Source organism: Schistocerca nitens, chromosome 3, assembly GCF_023898315.1.
Source record: "Schistocerca nitens isolate TAMUIC-IGC-003100 chromosome 3, iqSchNite1.1, whole genome shotgun sequence".
NCBI lineage: Eukaryota > Metazoa > Arthropoda > Insecta > Orthoptera > Acrididae > Schistocerca > Schistocerca nitens.
In genome coordinates this window covers 30,868,330-30,891,366 of record NC_064616.1, presented here as the reverse complement: position 1 = coordinate 30,891,366, position 23,037 = coordinate 30,868,330, and the positions used below count along the sequence as shown (strand labels likewise).

General features: G+C 43.4%; 1 protein-coding gene and 1 pseudogene across 1 annotated transcript in view; one reads left to right on the top strand and one right to left on the bottom strand.

Annotated features, from left to right (window-relative positions):
- The window catches only part of LOC126247968 (polypeptide N-acetylgalactosaminyltransferase 16-like), a 567,635-nt gene that overhangs the window by 386,679 nt on the left and 157,919 nt on the right, over positions 1-23,037 (bottom strand). The window lies entirely within an intron of this gene.
- LOC126250120 (5S ribosomal RNA) lies at positions 11,237-11,354 on the top strand (annotated as a pseudogene).

The following is a 23,037-nucleotide window of genomic DNA, read 5'->3' as shown; positions in this document are numbered from 1 at the left end:
CACACATCCATGCCCGAGGCAGGATTCGAACCTGCGACCGTAACGGTCGCGCGGTTCCAGGCTGTAGCGCCTACAACCGCTCGGCCACCACGGCCGGCCTTTCTAATCTTAGTTCGCATATCGACTCTAAAACATATTCCTTAATTTTACTCTTGCAAGTCAGCCTGCGCACTATCTCCACTCCACACTCACTACCACATTTATTTAGACCTTATTTTTCCTCATAGATATATGTAAATTACATAATAAAAATATTACAGACTAAACGTGTGAAATAAGTTATGAGCAGACATTTGAGTCTAGTAGAGCCTGATGGAAGTGTCACCGTTTGTGAAGTATTAGTTTGTAATCGGAGGTTCTAAATAATGTACATGATACAAATTAAGCGACAAATGAACGGAAAATATGGTAAATTCATATTCATTACTATTTTTAAGTTAACGTTTATCCGAGACGCCATTCTAGCAAATGAACAGTTGTCTAGTTTTTTTATGAGCAGATGGAAAACTTAAGAAATGTAAGGTAAAACCCCAAATTGTAGTGTCTGTAAATGTAGTTTATCACGGAAACGCGTCGAATATAGAAAAATAAACATAGAAAACTGATAAACATACATCGACTGGAGATGGTTTGTTGTTATAGATTACCCTGAATTAAGAGCTAAAGTCACGGTACAAAAAATAGTTGACATTCCAAATCGTTTTAATCACTTCGACTACCATTTTTCGCGGTTATTTATGTCAATATGCTGAAGACGTGAGCATCAGGCATTCTGAAAATCATGCTCTTAGTTAATCAGTCAGATACTATCTCCACAATAAGGGTCCGACATCGCAATATCTCCCAATGAACTTACTGTGTTTGTTATTCAGAATTAAAATGGTGTATGTTAAATGATCTCGTAAACTACTATGCAAATGTGGTGCTGCAGTTACGAAGGACCTATTACTTGTCAGGTGATTTGTTATAAACAGGAGTATGCAGATCTTAAGACTCGTGTCCTCCTACACGAAATCTGAATAGTCAGAAACCCGCCGTGGTTTCCGATGAACGCATATGACCTTGATACTTGCACCGCCAAGGTCATCTGCTGAGACAATTCACTACCTGCACGTGCACCTGGCCAACCGGCCTTGATAGTGAATTGGAGAAGAAGTACTGTTATTTTTTTCATTTGGACGTAATCTGATTTAATTTCGGTATGCGGTAGAAGAAAATTGCTTCCTGTGCAACAGGTACAGATAAGTAGCAGTACTGGTGGTTCTGTTTTGCAGGTGCTCAATACTGGACATTCTAGTTTTCAGTAATATACTGGGATAGAAGATATAGCAATCTTTCTGGGACATACCCACAATGATCAGTCGCTTAAAAATGGCTTCAAGCGCTGCACGATACAACAATGCAATCCGTTATTCTAAGAGGAAGATACACAGCACTTGACATTCATGATAATCAAGACCTGTATTCTGGGGCTGGCGTGAAGCAGGGTCATGCTCGAGGTGCAAGCCGGAAATTACGTCAACCTGCCTTTCATAGGTTGTTCTCTTCCTAAAACACCTCAAAGTTCGAGGGAAACTTTCAACCTGTCACTAACAAAGGAATAACAATGATTTTAAAATACAGAGGCATAGACGTTCTAAGCGTGGAATGTCAGATCCCTTAATCGGGCAGGTAGGTTAGAAAATTTAAAAAGGGAAATGGATAGGTTAAAGTTAGATATAGTGGGAATTAGTGAAGTTCGGTGGCAGGAGGAACAAACTTTTGGTCAGGCGAATACAGGGTTATAAATACAAAATCAAATAGGGGTAATGCAGGAGTAGGTTTAATAAAGAATAAAAAATAGGAGTGCGGGTAAGCTACTACAAATAGCATAGTGAACGCATTATTGTGGCCAAGATAGACACGAAGCCCACGCCTACAATAGTAGTACAAGTTTATATGCCAACTAGCTCTGCAGATGACGAAGAAATTGAAGAAATGTATGATGAAATAAAATAAATTATTCAGATAGTGAAGGGAGACGAAAATTTAATGGTCATGGGTGACTGGAATTCGGTAGTAGGAAAAGGGAGAGAAGGAAATGTAGTAGGTGAATATGGATTGGGGGGAAGAAATGAAAGCGGAAGCCGCCTGATAGAATTTTGCAATGAGCACAACTTAATCATAGCTAACACTTGGTTCAAGAATCATAAAAGAAGGTTGTATACATCGAAGAAGCCTGGAGATACTGACAGGTTTCAGATAGATTATATAACGGTACGACAGAGATTTAGGAACCAGGTTTTAAATTGTAAGGCATTTCCAGGGGCAGATGTGGACTCTGACCACAATCTATTGGTTATGAACTGTAGATTGAAGCTGAAGAAACTGCAAAAAGGTGGGAATTTAAGGAGATGGGACCTGGATAAACTGACAGAACCAGAGGTTGTACAGAGTTTCAAGGAGAGCATAAGGGAACAATTGACAGGAATGGGGGAAAGAAATACAGTAGAAGAAGAATGGGTAGCTTTCAGGGATGAAGTAGTGAAGGCAGCAGACGATAAAGTAGGTAAAAAGACGAGGTCTGCTAGAAATCCTTGGGTAACAGAAGAAATATTGAACTTAATTGATGAAAGGAGAAAATATAAAAATGCAGTAAATGAAGCAGGCAAAAAGGAATACAAACGTCTGAAAAATGAGATCGACAGGAAGTGCAAAATGGCTAAGCAGGCATGGCTAGAGGACAAATGTAAGGATGTAGAGGCTTATCTCATGAGGGGTAAGATAGATACTGCCTACAGGAAAATCAAAGAGACCTTTGGAGAAAAGAGAACCACTTGTATGAATATCAAGAGCTCAGATGGAAATCCGGCTCTAAGCAAAGAAGGGAAAGCAGAAAGGTGGAAGGAGTATATAGAGGGTCTATACAAGGGCGATGTAATTGAGGACAATATTATGGAAATGGAAGAGGATGTAGATGAAGATGAAATGGGAGATATGATACTGCGTGAAGAGTTTGACAGAGCACTGAAAGACTTGAGTCGAAACAAGGCCCCGGGAGTAGACAACATTCCATTAGAACTACTGACAGCCTTGGGAGAGCCAGTCCTGACAAAACTCCACCTTCTGGTGAGCAAGATATATGAGACAGGCGAAATACCCTCAGACTTCAAGAAGAATATAATAATTCCAATCCCAAAGAAAGCAGGTGTTGACAGATGTGAAAATTACCGAACTATCAGTTTAATAAGTCACGGCTGCAAAATACTAATGCGAATTCTTTACAGACGAATGGAAAAACTAGTAGAAGCCGACCTCGGGGAAGATCAGTTTGGATTCCGTAGAAATATTGAAACACGTCAGGCAATACTGACCCTACGACTTATCTTAGAAGCTAGATTAAGGAAAGGCAAACCTACGTTTCTAGCATTTGTAGACTTAGAGAAAGCTTTTGACAATGTTGACTGGAATACTCTCTTTCAAATTCTGAAGGTGGCAGGGGTAAAATACAGGGAGCGAATGGCTATTTACAATTTGTACAGAAACCAGATGGCAGTTATAAGAGTCGAGGGACACGAAAGGGAAGTAGTGTTTGGGAAGGGAGTGAGACAGGGTTGTAGCCTCTCCCCGATGTTATTCAATCTGTATATTGAGCAAGCAGTGAAGGAAACAAAAGAAAAATTTGGAGTAGGTAGTAAAATCCGTGGAGAAGAAATAAAAACTTTGAGGTTTGCCGATGACATTGTAATTCTGTCAGCAAAGGACTTGGAAGAGCAGTTGAACGGAATGAATAGTGTCTTGAAAGGAGGATATAAGATGAACACCAACAAAAGCAAAACGAAAATGGTTCAAATGGCTCTGAGCACTATGGGACTCAACATCTTAGGTCATAAGTCCCCTAGAACTTAGAACTACTTAAACCTAACTAACCTAAAGACATCACACACACCCATGCCCGAGGCAGGATTCGAACCTGCGACCGTAGCAGCCTCGCGGTTCCGGACTGCAGCGCCAGAACCGCACGGCCACCGCGGCCGGCTAAAGCAAAACGAGGATAACGGAATGTAGTCGAATTAAGTCGGGTGATGCTGAGGGAATTAGATTAGGAAATGAGACACTTAAAGTAGTAAAGGAGATTTGCTATTTGGGGAGCAAAATAACTGATGATGGTTGAAGTAGAGAGGATATAAAATGTAGACTGGCAATGGCAAGGAAAGCGTTTCTGAAGAAGAGAAATTTGTTAACATCGAGTATAGATTTAAGTGTCAGGAAGTCGTTTCTGAAAGTATTTGTATGGAGTGTATCCATGTATGGAGGTGAAACATGGACGATAAATAGTTTGGACAAGAAGAGAATAGAAGCTTTTGAAATGTGGTGCTACAGAAGAATGCTGAAGATTAGATGGCTAGATCACATAACTAATGAGGAGGTACTGAATAGGATTGGGGAGAGGAGAAATTTGTGGCACAACTTGACTAGAAGAAGGGATCGGGTGGTAGGACATGTTCTGAGACATCAATGGATCACCAATTTAGTATTGGAGGGCAGCGTGGAAGGTAAAAATCTTAGAGGGAGACCAAGAGATGAATACACTAAGCAGTTTCAGAGGGATGTAGGTTGCATTACTTACTGGGAGATGAAGAAGCTTGCACAGGATAGAGTAGCATGAGAGCTGCATCAAACCAGTCTCAGGACTGAAGACCACAACAGCAACAGACGTTCTAATAATGTTCAGAATAATTTATATATAAAACTCTGTATTTGTGTAAGATCGATGTTTGAAAGTTTACGAACGCAAGACTACACAAGCACAAACACCACCCTGTTACAGACAACCCTAACCTGTAGATTAAAAAGAGTCCGAAATGATGTATTATTTGGCTGTAAACTAAAAATTAACCAGGGTGTTAACAGTTTAAGTGCAGATATTTTTAGTGGTGGCAGAGGACAGTGTAATGAACAACAACTCATCAGTATTTACTTAATTCGCACACTAATAATTATAGCTATTAGGAGTAATATGTTTTTAGGTTGGTTAGTACCTCCAAGTACATGTGGCAAGAGCAAGCCATTAATGCTTTTTCTCCCTGGCCATCAAGTCAGGTTCTGAAGTTTGGACGCTGGACACAAAACGGTTAGTCTGTACTGCCAGGCGTGGTTCACTTAGTGGTGCAATTACGAGCGCGCAGAAAACATCAGGTAGCAAATCATGTGACGTGTTTGTGGAAAAAGCAGAGAAAAAACAACTAACACACTAAAAAGAGTGCATATTAAGGTAACAGTGATCACAATATCTGAACTTAAACGCCTAACGCCCTGCATATTAACGCACGCTACTACAGGGTCACATTATCGAAAACAGAAGCTGCTTTATTTATAGAAAGCGAAATGAAAAAGAAGTTGTTGTGTTGTACGTTCTTCTCTCATTCATCACTGAAGTGCAAATGCAGAGTCTGAACGAAGCGATAAAACACAGCGCAATGGTACAGATTGTACACTTGACACAAAATACATGTCGACGTACTAGATCGTTTTCGGTGCATCCGCACAGCAGCAGTCCAGAATAAAAATCCACGTTATCCATTTACTTGCGACGAACTCTTCCATTCCGTTAGATTTTAATCTATTCGTTGAAATCCACATTCGTATTTCGGTGACGAATAGGGTAAAAACATACGACTACAAAACAACGTCTACTTTCGGAAATATGATTGAAAGTATTGCATGCCTCCAATGAAAGCATTCTAGTCCTCGCGCTGAAAAGAAAAATAACGTAAGTATGAAAAAACCAATGGAATACATGAACGCCATACACAAAAAAGATTAGCAGACGGTTTCCATATTGAAGCGTCGTAACCGAAGCAGGTGAAGTTGTTGATATTCGTGCTTCCTCGCTTAGTGAAATGAACATGAATTGCTCTCGATTCTTTTCTGTGTCATCATTATATGCCCTCCTGTTTTCTGCACGGAAGCATGTTTACAGCTACAACGATTTTTCGGCAAATTTAGATTCGATTGTTGTTTAGTGCACTTGTAGAATCGTCTGGATATCTCATTTACTAGGAAGTAAGGAAGACTATGGTTTAACGTCCCATCGACAACGAGGTCATTATAGATGGCTGTCATATACAGAACAATGCAGTAATTAACACTTCGTTACTCTCAAAACATCCGTCAAGTCCAGTCACTGTACATTGATTGCCACCTGATGAACCCCCTCCACCTCTCTCTCTCTCTCTCTCTCTCTCTCTCTCTCTCTCTCTCTCTCTTCCCTCCCCCGCCCCACCCCACCGAACACACACACACGTTCGTACGTGCAAACGCGAGCGTGTTTGCACCGCGCAGAGAGAGCCACGACAATGGGACCTTGTGTTCCAGAATTCTGCCCTTAAACGGTTTTCCATTCTATAGATAAAACTTTCTCCAACAAAAAGTAAAGGTCTTCCGCGAGGAGCAATTGTTCCTTCCCTGTAGGTAAGATGGAAAGCATTATATTATGAATATTATACACATACTCTGGGTCATAAGTTGAATGGGTGCACCCACGCGCTCATTACAGATTTTATGTTATTACTAATAAGGGGTGTCTCACGACGATGAAGGAAAATATAAGTGAGGTTTGTTGGAGCGGACATATTCGCAGCAGCGATATGAACTGCGCGAATCGCGAATAAGGAGTGCGGTTAATGTTACCACAAAACAAAGAAAACAGAAGATGAAGTACCATTTTCAGTCTTCAAAGTTGTCCCTTCTGGCCACAAAGATCTTTTGAATACTATTACAAAGCTGCAAGAAACTTTCTGTGAAGGTTTATTTCTTTATTGATAGACGCGTTGATGTCGCATTACGGTTGCTGCACGTGAACTCACACTATATCTATGGATGTCGGTCGAAATGTAATGTAGAAAGGTGCACACTCCCATCCCGTCATGGTTGTTTACTCTGCTTAGAATCAAACTTATAGCACTGTGACGATAGTTTGCAGAAAAGATTGAAATGCGTTAAATGTTTCTATGAAATCAGTTTCTATTTGCAGTCCTTTATCCTCGGCAGTCACGTTACGTAGCAAAGAGCTTTCACTTATATTCTGTTGACTATTTTTGTACTTGTTGACGGGCAGTCCGAGTATGGCACACAGATTCCTTTAAGTCCCGAAAGCGTTTGATGGAGTCGTAAAAACTTTTTTAACAGGTCGTCTGTTCCGTGCATTTTCACGAACATCGCAAGCGCCTGCGACCTCGTTTTTCGCAATTCATAAAAATTAATCTGCGTTCTTACGGGTTGTCCCGTAGTACTAAGACTTCGCTACGTTCGAGCGACCACAGCAGTCGGAACAGCTCCAACGTAGTGTGAACGACTCGATGTGGTACTTTTCGGCACACCCCTCCACGTACACACCCACGAACTCATTTGTTTCGGATGTTATCATTTAGATGTTATCTACCCACGTAACATTGTAAACGTATATTTATGAACTATTTTAAACGAAGATTAACACTGATCATGATGACATATTCTGTTCAGAGACGCCGCAATTGTGTGATTAATTATATACAAATTAGTGTTACATATATATTTTTAGATCAGAAGATAATCACTGTATGATAGAAACTCCTTATCATTTGTGACGAATTACAACTGAGACTGTTAAGATGATTTTTTTAAAATTAACATGTTTATTAAATCTTTCGTCCCCCCATTGTGTCCTTACCTTGTCGTGGTGGTGGGGCTTGCTTGGTCAAATGATCCTGAGAGCTAGACTGGGGGTGGCTTTGCTACTAGTAGAGTCTCCCATACCAGATTGGTCAAAGGTGATGCTCTAGACTAATTGGGACATCCCCCCGCACCGTAAAAAAGATGACTGTTACGAAATACCAAGAAGTAGCCTCGGACTCGGCACGGAACAATGGAAACGATCGCAGCAAATCAAAGGAGGTTAATAATTCCAGCAGATCACGGAACAAACATAGAGTGAAGTGTGGGACTTGGAATGCAAAAACACTATTCTCACCTGGAAATGTTAAGGTCCTTGATGATGAACTGAACAGGTACAGGCTAGACATAGAGGCACTACAAGAAACGAGATGGCCTGCAGAAGGAATGCACAAAGAAATGTGGTATAGCTACTTCCATAATGGAAATAAAGAAGGTAAACATCAGTTTGGAGTGGGCTTTGCAGTAGCGAACAGAGTACGGGGAAAGATCATTGACTTCAAGGCTGTTAATGAAAGAATATGCTGGATAAGAATAAATGGAAAATTCTACTACTTAACTCTGGTTTTATCCCATGCACCTACAGAAGATAAAGATGACGGTGAAAAAGACAGTTTCTACGAAGACCTTGAATCAGTGTATGAAGATGCACCATCATACGATGTGAAGGTTTTCCTTGGTGAAGCCAATGCTAAAGTAGGAAGAGAAGATATGTTGAGACCTTACGCTGGCCTTCACAGTCTGCATGATTCCTCTAACAACGATGGAATGAGACTAGACAAACTGACAGCTTCAAAAAAATTAAGAATGATGAGTATCTACTTTCCTCGCAGTGACATCCATAAGACAACATGGAAGTCACCTGACCAAGAGACTCAGAGCCAAATAGACCACATACTTGTGGATGCCAGACACAGAAGTGCTATCCAGAATGTAAAATCTCAAAGAGTTGCAGAAATAGGAGCAGAGCATTACCTTGTGATGACAACCATACAGGAGAGAATAGAAAGCCGTAACAGCAGGAGAAGAGAAGCAGACCAGAAAATAAATGCAGACCTACTGAAAGAGGACCACATTAAGGAAAAATATACACTTGAAATTGGAAACAGGTTTGCTTCCATAGAAGAATAAGAATAAGATGATATTGAAATGTTTTGGTCGAGAATCAAGACAGGTTTAAAAGATGCTGCAAGTGAGGTGCTGAAACCAATGAAGAAAAGGAGGAAGAGCGGAGGATGGTTTACTGATAGGTGTAGAGATGCAGTCACCAAGAGAAAAGCAGCGAAACTGTTATAGCTGACAAACGAACAGAATGAAAGAACAAGGTTGGGACACATGGAAGCAGCTAGAGAAGCAAGACAAGTTCTTCGAACAGAAAAGCGAGAGTTCATAAACAGCAATATAAAACTGGCAGAAGTCAGTCAGGTTCTTGAAGAAAGGATACAATCCAAAGATTGAAGTGATCAGAGGTCAAGAAGGACAGATAATCACAGATGAAATGGACGCTATGGAGGAATGGAAAAACTACTTCGAAAACCTCCTGAATGTGGATGCTACATGAGTGCTACAACAGAAAATGAAGAAGAAGAATCATATAGAGAAAACAGAGATACTATAAGTATGAACTACCAAGCATGGAAGAGGTAAGAGCAACCATAAAATTGCTGAAGAGGGGGAAGGCACCAGGAATAGATGGCATACCTGCAGAGATGCTGAAGGAGGGAAGAGCTAGACTATACCACTTAATCTGCTTAATTTGAAAGAAGGAAAGGATCCCAGACGAATGGAAGGAGTCTGTCATCTGCCCTAAACTAGAGAAAGAGGACCCAACGAGATGTAGCAACTATAGAAGAATCACACTACTATGTACAGCATATAAGATTTTGAGCATTTTGTTACTGAAGCAACTAACACCACATGTCTAGAAAGTACTGTGATTCCAAAAAGCAGGTTTCAGAAAGGGAAAGTCAACTGTACACCATTTACATACAATACGGTAAGTGCTAGCAAAGAGCTGGGAATTCCGAAAAAATGTTCACTGCATTTTTGTGGACTTGCATAAAGCATATGATAGTGTGAATAGACAAGCAATTTGACAAGAACTCGAAAGGGCTCAAGTTTCCAGAAAACTCACAAAACTGACACAGATATGTACCCAGGAGACAACACGCATGGTGAAAGTAAATGGAAACATATCAAAGAATTTCAAGGTGAGTACTGCCTCTCCCCATTCCTGTTTAACCTGGTACTGGAGAGATCCCTGAGAAAGGTATCAAGCCTAGAGACAGGAATACAGCTGGGAAGAAGGACTAACACCCTGGCCTATGCGGATGATGTAGTTTTAATAGCAGAGAAAGAAGAAGACCTGGTTCAAACTACAAGCACGTTAATGGAAGAGACAATGAGAGCAGGCCTGAAGTTGAATATGGGCAAGACAAAATACCTCGTAGTTAGCAGAGAAAATGGTGACAGACCCCTGAAAGTGGAGGATAAAGTCTTTGAAAGGGTAAAAGACTTTAAATATCTCGGAGCTGTGCTCAATGAAAGGAACGAGATAGACCAGGAAATTACCAGACGAATACAAGCAGGAAACAGATCAAAGTTTGCACTGGGAAAGCTGTTAAAGTCCCTGCTTCTATCGAGATCCTCAAAGACAAGATCTACAAGACAATAATACAACCTGCAGTCTTGTATGGAGCAGATACCTGGACCATTACCCAAAATATGAAAAGAAAACTCCTGACATTTGAGAAACCCATCCTCAGACAGATTTTTGGGCCAGTGAAGGATGGAGACGAATGGAGGAAAAGAGAACTGTGAATTGCAGGAGCTATACAAGTCGATGGACATCGTGGCAGTGATCAAAGGAAGAAGACTGACGTGGTGTGGACAAGTAATGCGTCGAGAAGGCCAGATCATCAGGCAGGCAGTGGAGGAAGATATTAGAGGCAAAAGACCACGGGGAAGACAACGACTCCGATGGATTGAGCAGATCAGAGAGGATATGAGTACGCTGGGGCTGTCTGAAGAAGAATACACAGACCGAGGACGCTGGAGGAGGCTGATTGGTGAGGTCAAAGACCACCTGCGGTTTGTGTGGCCAAGGCAGTAAGTAAGTAAGTATTAATTCTTTCGTAGTTGCCTGGTAGAGCAACGTTATAACTGTGAACGAAAAATACGAAACTGTGAATGTTCTACAGCATACATTAATTTTGGTAACTGGTTTTTGGTTTACAATACCACCCACTATCAAAGTGCTACAGGAATCTTAATATTTCATACTAAATGATAAACCACAGCTTAATAGGCCTACTTTCCCTCTGGAAACTTAAATTCCCCCAATTCTTTCCACACTGTCTGTTAGATATTATTGTTCAATTTTTCCTGTATTTTCTATACTTGTATGTACATCTTCCCTGCAGTAATCGTAATTCTTCATATATCCATACATATTATAAATGTGTATGTATGTATGTAAATATGCATGTTCGACATATCTTCCTAAACCGCTGCATCGAATTCAACCAGGCTTGGTACCCATATCGCCAACGGTCTTGCCGCAGTGGTAACACCGGTTCCCGTCAGATCAACGAAGTTAAGCGCTGTCGTGCTGGGCTAGCACTTGGATGGGTGACCATCCGGTATGCCGAGTGCTGTTGGCAAGCGGGGTGCACTCAGCCCTTGTGAGGCAAACTGAGGAGCTACTTGATTGAGAAGTAGCGGCTCTGGTCTCGGAAACTGACATACGGCCGGGAGAGCGGTGCGCTGACCACATGCCCCTCCATATCCGCATCCAGTGATGTCTATGGCCTGAGGACGACAAGGCGGCCGGTCGGTACCGTTGGGCCTTAATGGCCTATTCGGGAGGAGTTTAGTTTAGTTTCGTACCCATATAACTTACTGGAAAGAACCGCTGTGAGAGTAAGAAACACTACCTTTCAAAGGCTTGGTGGTTAAAAGAATGCATAGCTCACGACGCACAAGTAGCCAAAGAATATTCACCCAGCATTTGAGAATGAGAGCACTTAGGAACTCGCATGCATCCTTACACATAATTTCAAGTCTTTACGAGACACTCTGGCTGACACCCTCTCAAAATAATGAAAGGAAAAAAGTTTATCTCTTACTACAATTCCGCTGTTCATGCAGTAAAACTGCTGCATCAGCCATGATCTTTTAATTTATTACGTCGTTACTACTAACTGCACTTGCAACACAATTTGCACAGTGTATTCACATATACCACTGAATGTACTTGGAGAAATATATTGTCACGTAGAAGAAGGTGTGTGTAATTAGATGAATGACGAACACTAAATCCACTTAACGAATGTTTATTAAGCACTTGCACATTCAAAAGCGCGGAGCTAACTGCCTCCGGCCAGAACACATACAGTATATATACAGCCACAGAACATACCAGTACAATGATTCTTGACATTTGTAGATACTTCTAGAATGTACTCGAACCCAATACAGAAATTAAAATTATACAGTCCACAATTATACAATCTCATTGTACGACACACAGTTCAGGAGATATGATGTCATGAAAATGAGATACATAAGGAACTACCGCGTCATGCATGAATTTTTAATGTAATACTTCTTTCCTACCAACTCTATTCGCAACACATTTTATACCACTGGAAGTACCTGGAAAATTATATCACTGTTCAGGAGCAATAAGGTAATAAACGTTGTGCTGCGTGAATACGAAACTACAGAGCAAAATTCAATAGAGATACAGGTGAAATATGTGTACAAACATAGATGAAATATATTAAATGTGTGCGAAATGTGACATATGCGTAGAAGGGTGCAGCTGCGAGTAAAAAGTCCTTCCTTAACTCCTAGATCGATTTCAACCAAACTTGGTACATGTTCCGGCCTAACGACAAGCGCCGGCACGAAGATGAAGAACGCAAGAGCAGAAAGGGCTGTGAGACGTCAGCCAATAGCTCGCTGACTAGTACCGTATCACGACAGGAGCGGCCTCTATACGAAGAGAATATAAGCGCCGCTCCTGCCAGCCTCGGGGACAGTAAAGGGAGAGCAGAAGACGGACACTAGCAGAGAGGCCTAAATGAGCAACGATATTAACGAGAGCAGTGACTTATGAGCGAGTGTGAATGCTTACATGGGCATTGTATATAGTGAAGGACACTAGCTGTTTCCATGTCGCCCATCGCTTGCGACAACTCTTTGTAAATCCGAAGTTAAGTATTGTCAATCTTCTTTATAGTAATACAAATCATTAATGTGATGTGCTTGAATTGTGGTATAGCTATCTGAGAAAGCAGCATCCTTTGGGCAACCTATAAGAGACGAGTGGACAGGACCTCACAGTACAGAAATTACTTATTATCTGGAAATAAATACTGCGAAGGTAATAACCAGCAATCTCCTATTGGGGTGGGGCTGATTACATGGAATGACAAGAATACTGGGATGAGGAGATGGACATAGACAGACAGGAAGAGATGGACAGAAGAGGAGTAGGGGGACTGCACAGAAAGGGAAGAGGTGGTAAATGACAGGGAAAGGGAAGAGGAGGAGAGAGACAGAGAGAGGGGAAAGGAACAGATGGAGAGAGAAAGGAAAGAGGAGAATAGACCAGAGAGAGCGGGAGTTGCAGATGGATGGAGAGCGGGTGTAGGAGGATATGGACAGAGAGGGTGGAGGTGGAGATAGAGAGAGGGGGAAGGAGGAGATGGACTTAGAGGGAGTGATGAGCGATAGTGGAGGTGGAGGGGGTGAACGTAGAGGGGAAGGAGGAGCTGGATTGGGGAAACAGCAGATGGTCAGTGAGGGTGGATCACATGGACAGAGAAAGGAAAGAGGAAAAGATGGACAGACACAAGGGAGAGGAAGAGATGAATAGAGAGAGGTGGGACGAGGAGAGGAGGAGGAAGAGGTGGTGGAGGTGGACAGAGAGGGGATGAGGAGATGATAGAAAGATAAAGGTGGGAGGAGGAGATGGGCTTAGAGATTGTAAAGAGGAGACACCTGGGTGAGGAGGACATGGGCAGGTGCAGATAGGGGGGGAGGAGGAGATGGAGAGGGGGCAGGAGCTGATGGACATAGGGGAGGAGCAGGTGGACAGAGAGAGGAAAGAGGAGATGGACAGGAACAAGGGAGAAGAGGAGAGAGGCAAAGAAAGGAGAAGGAAGACATGGACTTTGACAGGGGAGGAAGAGAGGGACTAAGAGGGAAGAAGCAGATGGACATGGTGGAGGATGAGATGGACAGAGAGAGGGGTAGAGGAGATGAAGAGAGAGAGGGGAGGAAGAGAGGCGGAGGAGGAAATGGACAGAGAAAGAGTGAGCAGGAGATGGCCAATAGAAGATTAAAATACACTCCTGGAAATTGAAATAAGAACACCGTGAATTCATTGTCCCAGGAAGGGGAAACTTTATTGACACATTCCTGGGGTCAGATACATCACATGATCACACTGACAGAACCACAGGCACATAGACACAGGCAACAGAGCATGCACAATGTCGGCACTAGTACAGTGTATATCCACCTTTCGCAGCAATGCAGGCTGCTATTCTCCCATGGAGACGATCGTAGAGATGCTGGATGTAGTCCTGTGGAACGGCTTGCCATGCCATTTCCACCTGGCGCCTCAGTTGGACCAGCGTTCGTGCCGGACGTGCAGACCGCGTGAGACGACGCTTCATCCAGTCCCAAACATGCTCAATGGGGGACAGATCCGGAGATCTTGCTGGCCAGGGTAGTTGACTTACACCTTCTAGAGCACGTTGGGTGGCACGGGATACATGCGGACGTGCATTGTCCTGTTGGAACAGCAAGTTCCCTTGCCGGTCTAGGAATGGTAGAACGATGGGTTCGATGACGGTTTGGATGTACCGTGCACTATTCAGTGTCCCCTTGACGATCACCAGTGGTGTACGGCCAGTGTAGGAGATCGCTCCCCACACCATGACGCCGGGTGTTGGCCCTGTGTGCCTCGGTCGTATGCAGTCCTGATTGTGGCGCTCACCTGCACGGCGCCAAACACGCATACGACCATCATTGGCACCAAGGCAGAAGCGACTCTCATCGCTGAAGACGACACGTCTCCATTCGTCCCTCCATTCACGCCTGTCGCGACACCACTGGAGGCGGGCTGCACGATGTTGGGGCGTGAGCGGAAGACGGCCTAACGGTGTGCGGGACCGTAGCCCAGCTTCATGGAGACGGTTGCGAATGGTCCTCGCCGATACCCCAGGAGCAACAGTGTCCCTAATTTGCTGGGAAGTGGCGGTGCGGTCCCCTACGGCACTGCGTAGGATCCTACGGTCTTGGCGTGCATCCGTGCGTCGCTGCGGTCCGGTCCCAGGTCGACGGGCACGTGCACCTTCCGCCGACCACTGGCGACAACATCGATGTACTGTGGAGACCTCACGCCCCACGTGTTGAGCAATTCGGCGGTACGTCCACCCTGCCTCCCGCATGCCCACTATACGCCCTCGCTCAAAGTCCGTCAACTGCACATACGGTTCACGTCCACGCTGTCGCGGCATGCTACCAGTGTTAAAGACTGCGATGGAGCTCCGTATGCCACGGCAAACTGGCTGACACTGACGGCGGCGGTGCACAAATGCTGCGCAGCTAGCGCCATTCGACGGCCAACACCGCGGTTCCTGGTGTGTCCGCTGTGCCGTGCGTGTGATCATTGCTTGTACAGCCCTCTGGCAGTGTCCGGAGCAAGTATGGTGGGTCTGACACACCGGTGTCAATGTGTTCTTTTTTCCATTTCCAGGAGTGTAAATACGTAACAAAGCAAAACCTGGTACTCGGCTTGGTGCAGTTGTATATCTTTTACTCTGCTTCTGTATCATCGTCTATATGCATTACCTTTCCAAGCTGTTCTCAAATACTCGTTTCTTGATAACTTAAGTGAAATTGTTATAGAGGTTGATTCACAATTCATATTACTGGCTTCTAGAGGTATAGAGGGGACTTGGTAGATAAAGGTTTGATAAGGAGCCCATGCTCGGAAATGTACCGTTTGGTTATAAAATAAGACTGAAAATCGAATCATTTTCAGATCTCCCGCTTCACGTTACGCATGCGGACAGAAGAGAGCGCTGTCGTAATTATGATAGCACAAATATTTTTGTCCGACTGCAACAAAGTCTACGAGAAGCTGAAACGATTGTAACTGCAAGGGTTGGCTGTGGTGCTCCAAGGATGCGCTGCACCCTTGATTTGAACAGGACCCCTCCGTCAAGTATAAAGGCAGCACGGCGACGAGTACTCGAAGCATTGCCCATGTCACAGGGTCTTGTAGAGCACACATTGTCTCCGCTGTGTGCGTACCGTGAAGATGGAGATTTGAAAGTGATCTTATTTTCAAATTTATCTTACATCCAAACGGAACATTGCCGGACATCGGTTCTTTGCCAAAATTTTATCTACTAAATCCTATCCGCAACCCCTTAGAAACCTATAATGGAAATTTTGTTGTATTATTGCATGTACATCTTTCTTCTGTTGACTGTAATTCTTTGCCAATGCTGCCATCCTCCTCATGTTCCTGACACACACAGAGCACTCGTGTGCGCACACACACACACACACACACACACACACACACACACACACACACAAACGCGCGCATGCACGCACACGCATACACACAATGTTTTTTTTTTTCGACGTTTTCGATGTTTTCTGGTTGGTTCCCTAAAGATATATTTACTCTTTTGCTTTGACGTGTTACTCTGTCGCCGGCCGGAGTGGCCGAGCGGTTCTAGGCGCTACAGTCTGGAACCGCACGACCGCTACGGTCGCAGGTTCGAATCCTGCATCGGGCATGGATGTGTGTGATGCCCTTAGGTTAGTTAGGTTTAAGTAGTTCTAAGTTCTAGGGGACTGATGACCACAGCAGTTAAGTCCCATAGTGCTCAGAGCCATTTTTTGTTACTCTGTCGAAGATGACTTTTACTCCGTGTTTGCAGCTCACTCTGCGTGTTACTGTCTGTTCAGTGTGCTCACTAGCACTATAACGACTGTCAGTTATAGCCTGATGACAGCCTTGTAACCGGAAAATCGGTTAAGGAAACTTAATACTGTAGAAAATTTTGCATTGTCATTTATAATTTCATTTTAGAGTGATATCAAGAAATGATGCGTTATACATCTGTAGTCAGTGTTATGTGGAACCACGGAAAATTGTGGACTATCCCATGGCGCCCACTGAAATTCGTTTTAAACAGAAAGGAGAAACACGGTTTAATTTAAAACATCTACAATGTGCGATACAGCTGGTAGTTTCGTTTATTACAAATTACAGATTTGTGAATGTTTGCGCAGGATAATGACACTGTTTGTACAGTGTACATTTTGTTTTTCGAGTGTTCGCGTTTGGAATCTACGGTGCACACAGTTAAGAGGCAACGCTTCCGACGTTTATAAAGTTGGGAAATTATGTCATCGATTCGTATCGCGGAGAACAGACAGCGTTATTTGTATTCAGTTTCGGCTAGCCTGAAAGAGATAAAGCGTAAATGGCAGTATTTCAAAATGAATTACTCGGAATTTGTCGCTCATTATCTTTCAGTGACTCAGGCGTGGCCTTTAATCCTTGTTAACTAAGCACGCGTGCTGTTTGCTGGCCTGAGAAATATGGACGCACACTTCGACACTGGGTTCGTACTAGCTTGTGGGCGCGGTGCTCACCCCGGAAACACACCGACCTCCTGCAACCGCTATGCGAACACACTGCGGAAATGCTCAAATGCTTATCGCTGGAGAAAATCTATCGTTCTGTAAGATCTGACCGAGAAATAGTTATGAACGCAAAGAAGGCTTTAAAATTCTCAGAACGTCGTACACCCTCATGCAATAAGATACTAGGGAGACGTTTTGATTTTATCACTGAAGACAGGGATGTCTCACTGATGGCCAGTTTCTGAGATGAAATTATCTTCAATTCCATTAGCTACCTCTCGAGATAGTCCACCTTGGCTATTAGGAAATGTGACTGCCAAAGTCAAGCTAGCACTCTATTCGAAAAACAAAGGCAAGTAAATGTTAACTTTAGAAATGCTGCTCACATTATCTGGGTGCCTTTTTAACTAGTGATAATGATATGAAAAAATGTACCTGAGAAAGACACAAGGAGGAGGGCCTGTTATGGGAATTCACAAGTGTTTAAGAATTCTGTAATCAGAAGAACAACAAATTTAAGAGTATACAATTCCCTTATACGACCAGTTGTTATTTATGGGTCAGAAATGTGGAAAATGGCTGAAGGGGATAGAGACAAACTAATGGCATTTGATGGAAAAACCCTGCGAAAAATCTACGGGTCTGTGAGAGTGGCAGAGGGCTGGAGAATAAATTATAACCACTAACGTTTATTAACTCTAAGAGAATACGCTGGTCAGGACATATGGAGAGTATGGCAGCTGACAGGATGCCCTAAAGAATAATGAAAGGAAGACTGTATTGAGCCAGAAGAAAGGGCCGACCAAGAGCAAGATGGTGGGACAATGTGTTGTTGGCTGTGCTTCCCAGCATGTGGAAATCTGAGGCAGGGAACACAGTTGTAATGTGTGTGAATTCCTAAGGGACCAAACTGCTGAGGTCATCAGTCCGCAGACTTACACACTACTTAACTAACTTACGCTAAGAACAACACACACACCCATGCCCCAGGGAGGATTCGAACCTTCGGCAGGAGGGACCGCGCAATCCGTGACATGACGCCTCACACCGCGCGGCCACTCCGCGCGCCACACAGTTGTATGGAGGCCAAGGTCCATTAAAGGCTGTAGTGACAAAGAAGAAGAAGATGATGAAATAGAAAAAGAAGGATGAGGTACACCAAGGGAAACGGAAAGCTGAATTACGCAACACACAAATCAAAGGACAATTCGTTCTTAGATAACGTGAACCTTTGGCTCCACTATACACAAGCGCATGAAACAGCGCTCTAGGAACTGTGTGTGTAGATGCAACCAAGAAAGAGACCTCAGAGGTGAAAGATAATTACTGAACTGCTGAGAAACAGTGTTGCAACTCTTTCTTTTTTTTAAGACGTCTCTCTCTCTCTCTCTCTCTCTCTCTCTCTCTCTCTCTCTCTCTCTCCACGCAAGTAATCAAAACAACTCATTTTTTTGCATTTAGCTTGCAGTTATGACTGTTACTCTTGTGCAATAATTGGTTTTCACGCCGTAAGGAAATTGCAAGTCTCATCATGAATTTATATGCTTGTAGCATTACTCCTGCGCAGATTCTAATAGTTTGTGTCGTTTAATAATTACACATGTATCATTTCATTCTTCTAAAGTGTACCCCATGTTTTGTAACCGTTCTATTTGGGATAAAGCGGTGACACTGTTTTGCAAGAGAGAAATTTTCGTGGAAGAAACGACGCCAATTACAGTACTACTCTCCAACTGTGTTTCATTCTTACTTTAATCTACCGTCTTCTCCCTAACATACGTGAGGCGAACGCCAAGACGGTGCTTTCAAGGAGGCTTGGTCGGATTTGCCTTTCAACAAGGCTTTCCAACTTTACTCCAAGCGAACTAGAACTCCGTATTTGATGACCTTCAAATCGACGGCGCTTTAACTTCAACCTGTATTCTATCATTCACTGACTCACTTCTTAAAATGTTCCATACGAAATTTCATCAAAAAGTGACGTAATGGAAACGTTGCTGTATGCAAATACAGGGAGATTCTTACTGATATCGAAAACAGAACCCACCCCCCCCCCCCAACACCACCATTAATTATACTGCTTCTTAAAAAATAGTGCTGCTACCTGTTTCGAAAAGACAGGTTAATCTCCAGACAACTGTCAAATGGTTCACAAGTTACAACGGTTCTATTAAAAAAAAAAATAGTATCATTAACAGTGGTGGGTTCTATTTTCGCTTTCAATAAGAATCTACCTTAATATTCAAATGCTTTTACGCGTACTCTTTCTAAGAGTGAATGGCAATGATAACATATATTTTTCTTTATTGGTCATTACATTTTCCTCACAGATGATGAGTTGAGGCAGAGCGGGCTGCCAGCAGCTATGCTGCTGCTCTTCAATCCAAATTATTTCAAAAATACAAACATAACATTTTTACAGTTAAAACGATTAACACAGTAAGATTAAATTACAATGGAATGTTTTCCATCGGTTATTTACTATAGAAATAAAGTTGGTGATGGTGCGACTGGTGCTAAGATATGGAAGACGGTGTTGCTATCTGGCGAGCCAGCTCTCATTACGTGCCGTGATGGTAGAAGGGGAGGGTGGAGAGGTGAAGGGCAATGCAGATGGATAGATTGACGTGGTGGGGTGGTTCAAATGGCCCTGAGCACTATGGGACTTAACTTCTGAGGTCATCAGTCCCCTAGAACTTAGAACAACTTAAACCTAACTAACCTAAGGACATCACACACATCCATGCCGGAGGCAGGATTCGAACCTGCGACCGTAGCGGTCGCGCGGCTGCAGACTGTAGCGCCTAGAACCGCTCGGCCACGTGGTGGGGGTAGGGTGTATTAGTTAGAAGGAGCCTTAAGCTAGGGAAAATATCTTGGGGTGGACGGCTACAGCTTGTAGCACTAGTCGACGCCAGGACGGATTTTTGGTTTAAAAACAACGTGCCTGTTGAATTTTTCTTAGAATAGGGTATTGTGGATATAGAAGTGCAATGAGGTGTCAGCAGCAGCCCAAGGTTGGAGAGGATTGGGGAGACAGTGCGGGTTTCATCTTAGAGTTTACGGGATGCGTGGGACCTGCGAATGTGTTCGATGAGTTTGAGGGAGGATGGGGGAGTGTTATCAGCTGGTAAAGGATGTCTGAAGAAGAAAGACGGATATCAAAGCTGAGGTGAGGTGTTTGGCATTCTAAGACTCCTAAGGAATGCTAAAATTTTGTGGGCGTAACGTGCTAATGTGATTTGATAGATATATTTACTTATATGTCACTCAGAGTCAGTCACGTAGTCAGGAAATCAACGCTCATTGCAGATACGGGAATCCCGCATTACCTTCTCGGGCAAGGTCCTAGTGGACGTGGTTTTGACGCTATGGAGTATCATGTTTGTAATCGTAATAGGTAATTGTACAGTGTGGCTCTTTACATTGTTATGGAAGAAAGGAAGAGGATAAAGGCCTGTGCCATCCGACAGACGGATAAGAACAACAGCATCCTCTCGATGTAATACTGCAGAGAAATTTGGTGTAAGTTGTAACTAAGAGGTATTTTATACCACCACCTCTCGTTTCCTTGCCACTCTAATAGAAGCGATGAAAACTGGCTCCTCTACCAGGATTCAGACTGACTATTTCCGAGTCAAGTGCCACTGGACAAGTGGCATTAGCGTGCTCGGTTACAGCCGTATGTTAATCGGTGGTAGCATCTGGACTTCCTGCATTAATCAGTGAGGGAAAAAGCGACAAATTATAGAGAACTGTTTTCTGTGATCACGTCAGCACTACTGCATTTTTATTGTGTACCTCTTAATTGTGTGACCGTGGTGGTCTAGCTGATAAAGCACTGGACTCCAGTCCTGGAGGTCCTGCATTCGATCCTGGATATAGGTGGGGATGTTCTCCGTTCTAGTCCCTCGGGGACGGCCGCAGGCTCACTCAGCCTGATATCAAACGACTCCCGGCGGGGCTGTGGGCCCGCCACCATCCTCTCTTAGTGCACTCTTCCGGCAGTCAGGTCAATACTTTACCTTTACATCTTACTTGTATCCCGTCATCATAGTCGTCAAAATCCTTTTTTTATTCACTCATCGATTAAGACACATGACTTGTACTCAAGAAAAGTCGTTCAGATGCTCCGTACGGCGGCACTAACACGGATTTCTCGTGGTTTCTGTAAATCACTTCAGATGAACACCAGGATCATTCCTGAAGCAAGACCACAACCTTCACCAGTCAAGCACGAATTTTACGATCAGACGTCCCGTTGACGACGAGGTTGTTAGAAAAAGTCCGCACGGTCACAGTGGGGTAGGTTCAGTAAGGAAATCGCGTGTATACGATTCAAAGCAATCATCGTGTAATTTGCGTTAAGCGATTTAGGAAAATCGTGAAAACATAAATCTGGATGGGCGGGCGGGTATTTGAAGCCCCGTCCTTCTGGTGGCTAAGCTGGTGTCGGACTACAAGTCCAGAAATCTTGCCTTAAATCCACAGTCTCGCCTATTATTTTTTTTCTGTCACTTATTAGTCATTTCACTTCTGTCAACGATTTATATGTATGATATCAGTTTTGTCCCGTGGTTTGGAGTTCACATGAAACTGTAAGTTCAAATGGTTCAAATGGCTCTGAGTACTATGGGACTTAACATCTGAGGTCATCGGTCCCCTAGAACTTAGAACTAATTAAACCTAACCAACCTAAGGACACCACACACACCCATGCCCGAGGCAGGATTCGAATCTGCGACCGTAGCGGTCGCGCGGTTCCAGACTGATGCGCCTAGAACCGCACGGCTACTGCGGCCGGCAAACTGTAAGTCCTCCTACAACTGGCTGAGTAAGACAGTTAAAAAGTCTGAGGAAGGCGTAACAGCTCCAGGAGGGCCAAGCTCAGTAAAGCACTCGTGTCCAAATCAAACTTGGGACTGATGGCAGCTTTCACTTACTTCTCCAGTGCAAGTGCAGTGAATTAATCCGTGCGCGACCTTGCTCGACTCCAATTCCAGTTTGTGCTACTTAACGATGTCGTCGAAAACATACATTAAATTTTATGCTTCCTTCACTCACTGACAACAGTCACGATCTTCGACGACACTGTTCTGCTTTGTTTATATTGTTCCAAAAGCAACTCAGTTGCTCGTAAAAGGGAGGTCTCAGATATGTCTGACGGTGCTGATCAAGTTTCTGGTCCATCACCTTCTACACTCCCAAAAATTACGTTGCCGAAGGCAATGACAAGTCCTGTATCACCTTCTCGACTTCATACAATGTGCCAATATGAGGAATGCAATCAATTGTCTTCTGACAAAGCAGTTCCTCAGCGGTACTGTAGTTAGTGCCTGAAAAACGGAAAGGAAAATACGGAAGATCGGAATCTAGCTTTAACAGAGAAGAAGCAGCTCCTCCAAAACTTTAGTAATAGTATTGGTAGTTGAAGAAATTACTGTTGGAAGTATGTGACCGATGTCAACAAGAGGAGAAGGTATACAGTGCAATGAATTTATTGATCGTCATACTGTCCCAAGATAAATTCTAAAGCTTTTTGAAACGTCATGGGATGACGGCCAGTGACACCTGGGATGGTGATCTGTCTGCCGAATGGGGATGTCGAGCTTAACGGCCATCTAGTTATTATTCGGGACGAGTTAGCAAGATTTCACA